General features: G+C 54.2%; 1 non-coding gene across 1 annotated transcript; it reads left to right on the top strand.

Moving 5' to 3' along the window:
• Nucleotides 1–477: 477 nt before the first annotated feature.
• LOC120693719 lies at nt 478–586 on the top strand. The gene has a single exon (XR_005683174.1). It is a non-coding gene; the product is annotated as a small nucleolar RNA R71 (small nucleolar RNA).
• Nucleotides 587–2,357: the final 1,771 nt, after the last annotated feature.

Here is a 2,357-nt window from a genome sequence, read left to right as displayed (position 1 = left end):
TGAAAGTAGTTATTAAATTTCATTCCTTGCTGCTGACAGAAGGGGAGGTTGGGCTTGGAATTCCAACCCTGCTGAGGATGGAAGCCAGAGTTGTTGGAGTTGTTCGCTCCAACGAAGTGAGCTTCCTCCTAAGTGATCGAGCAAGAGTTGCCCGTGTGTCCAGTTTCTCCACAAGTCTCGCATGTCATGAGAGAATCCATAACCTGGTTGGCCTCCTGGTGTAGAGACTCCAGCTTCTTCATGGAAAGGTCCATCTTGGCAGCAAGCATATCGATACTGTTGATATGATGGATTCCCTTGCGGGGCTGTTGCTGCCTTTCACCATTCCAACTCTGGTTGGAAGCAATATTCTCTACCAGTGCTTTTGCTGCGTTGACGCTAAGCGAAAGGAAGGAACCACCTGATGCTGCATCGATGTGGTTCTGGGCTGGTGTTTTTAGGCCATTGAAGAAACTCTGAATGATCAACCATTCCTCCATGCCGTGGTGGGGGCATGCTGTGATGTACTCATGGAATCTCTCCCAAGCTTCCGGGATGGCTTCATCCGGGAGCTGCTGAAATCCAGAGATTTTACCTCGAAGAGCGTTGGTCTTGCCCACCGGGAAGTATTTCGTCAGGAATTCATTGGAGCAAGCTTCTCATGTGGTGAAGTCTGCTTTGTTGGTGTAGAACCACATCTTCGCCTTGCCTAGCAAGGAGAATGGGAACAGCCGAAGATGAACATTATCCAATGTGGTACCTCTGGGGTTGATAGTACTACTCACTTTCAGGAAATTCTGAAGGTGAGCGTTGGCATTTTCTGATGCCTTGATACAGAATGGACTTGCTTGAACCATATTCACTAGTCCCGATTTGAGCTCAAAGCCATTATTGCCTTGATCATTGTTCAGTCCAGTAGGGATGTGGCTGCTAGACGGGGCCAAGTACTGCCTGAGAGTCTTGGCCATTGTAACACCCTAATTTAAATTTCAATATTTAATAATAAATTTAATTGGCTTTATTTAATTTTCTAATGTTTTATATGCTTAGTCTTGCATTTATTCTAATTTTGTTCCACAAGTAATTAAAATTCATCTTAGGTTCAATTTGTTTGTGCATTCATGCTGGAGCATGGTTTGAATTCAAATAGATTTGAGTTAGTTTGAGTTGAGTTAGAAAGGAAAAGAGAAACCAAACCCAGAACCCAGCCCAGTAGAAAAACCCAAACCCAACCCACTCCCTCCGTGGCCCAGCTCGCCTCTCCTGTTCCCGCTAGGCCCAAGCCGGCCCCTTCTCTTTTTCCCGCGGCCCGGCTCTCTCCACGCCAGCACCGGCCCAGCTCACTCCCTCTGCGCCTGAGCCAAGCACCCCGCACCCACGCCGCGGCCTGCTCCCACACGCACTTCCCCCGCCCAGCGCCGGCCCAGCAGCCCGCTCGCTCCACACGCTCAGCGCCGCGAGCGCGTCGCCCGCGCCCCGCTGCCAGACCGGACCCACGAGCCAGGCTCGTCTTCCCCGCGACCTCCGCTCGCGCAACAGCCGCGCAACCGTCACGCCGAGATCCCGGCGAGCCTTCCTTTCTGAACCACCCCGCGGATCTCCCTGCTCCCCATCTTGCCCCACAATCGCCGCCAGCAAACCCTAGCCACCTCCGCTACGCCATCGCCGGTGCAAAGTCTCTGCGCCGCCGTGCTCTCGCCGCGCCAGTGCCTCACAGCCACCGCAAATCACCCCAAGAGCACTGCCTCGACGCCTGCAACCTTCCTGAGGCCTTTGCCTCGGCCCTAGTCCCATGCCGCGCCGGAATTTCGCTAGGACGCCTCTCCGGTGAGTTTCCTCTGCCACTGCAATTCCTTGTCGCCGGCGTGGTTCAGGACGCCCTAACCCCAGCACACCTTCATAGGGCCCGCACGGACCTTCCTGGCGGATCAGCAACCCCGGAGCGCCCCCGCAGCGACCCTTCCGCAAACGCCGGTCCACGCCACACCGCCGGACCTCGCCGCCAACCCCGCTGCATCGTGCCCCCGGCCGTTCCAAGCCTCGGTGAGCACCCCCAAGTCCCCGCCGTGCTTTTACGCTAGTTGCTTTAGCCCGTAGCACACCCCAGCAGCCTGCACGCCACGCGCCGGCGAGCGCCGCCGCACAGACTCGCCGCCACCGGTGCGCACGCCGCCACGGACCTCCCCGAGGCCCACAAAGGCCCCAGGTGGACTACGCATGGCGCGTAGTGTAACACCCTAATTTAAATTCCAGCATTTTTAATAAATTTAATTGGCTTTGTTTAATTTCTAGGGTTTATTGTGTTTAGTATGGCTTTTAATCCAATTTTTGTTCCATAAGTAATTAAAATTTATCGTAGGGTTAAATTGTTTGTGCAT

The sequence above is a fragment of the Panicum virgatum genome, chromosome 9N (assembly GCF_016808335.1).
Source record: "Panicum virgatum strain AP13 chromosome 9N, P.virgatum_v5, whole genome shotgun sequence".
NCBI lineage: Eukaryota > Viridiplantae > Streptophyta > Magnoliopsida > Poales > Poaceae > Panicum > Panicum virgatum.
This window is presented reverse-complemented; position numbering and strand designations above follow the sequence as displayed.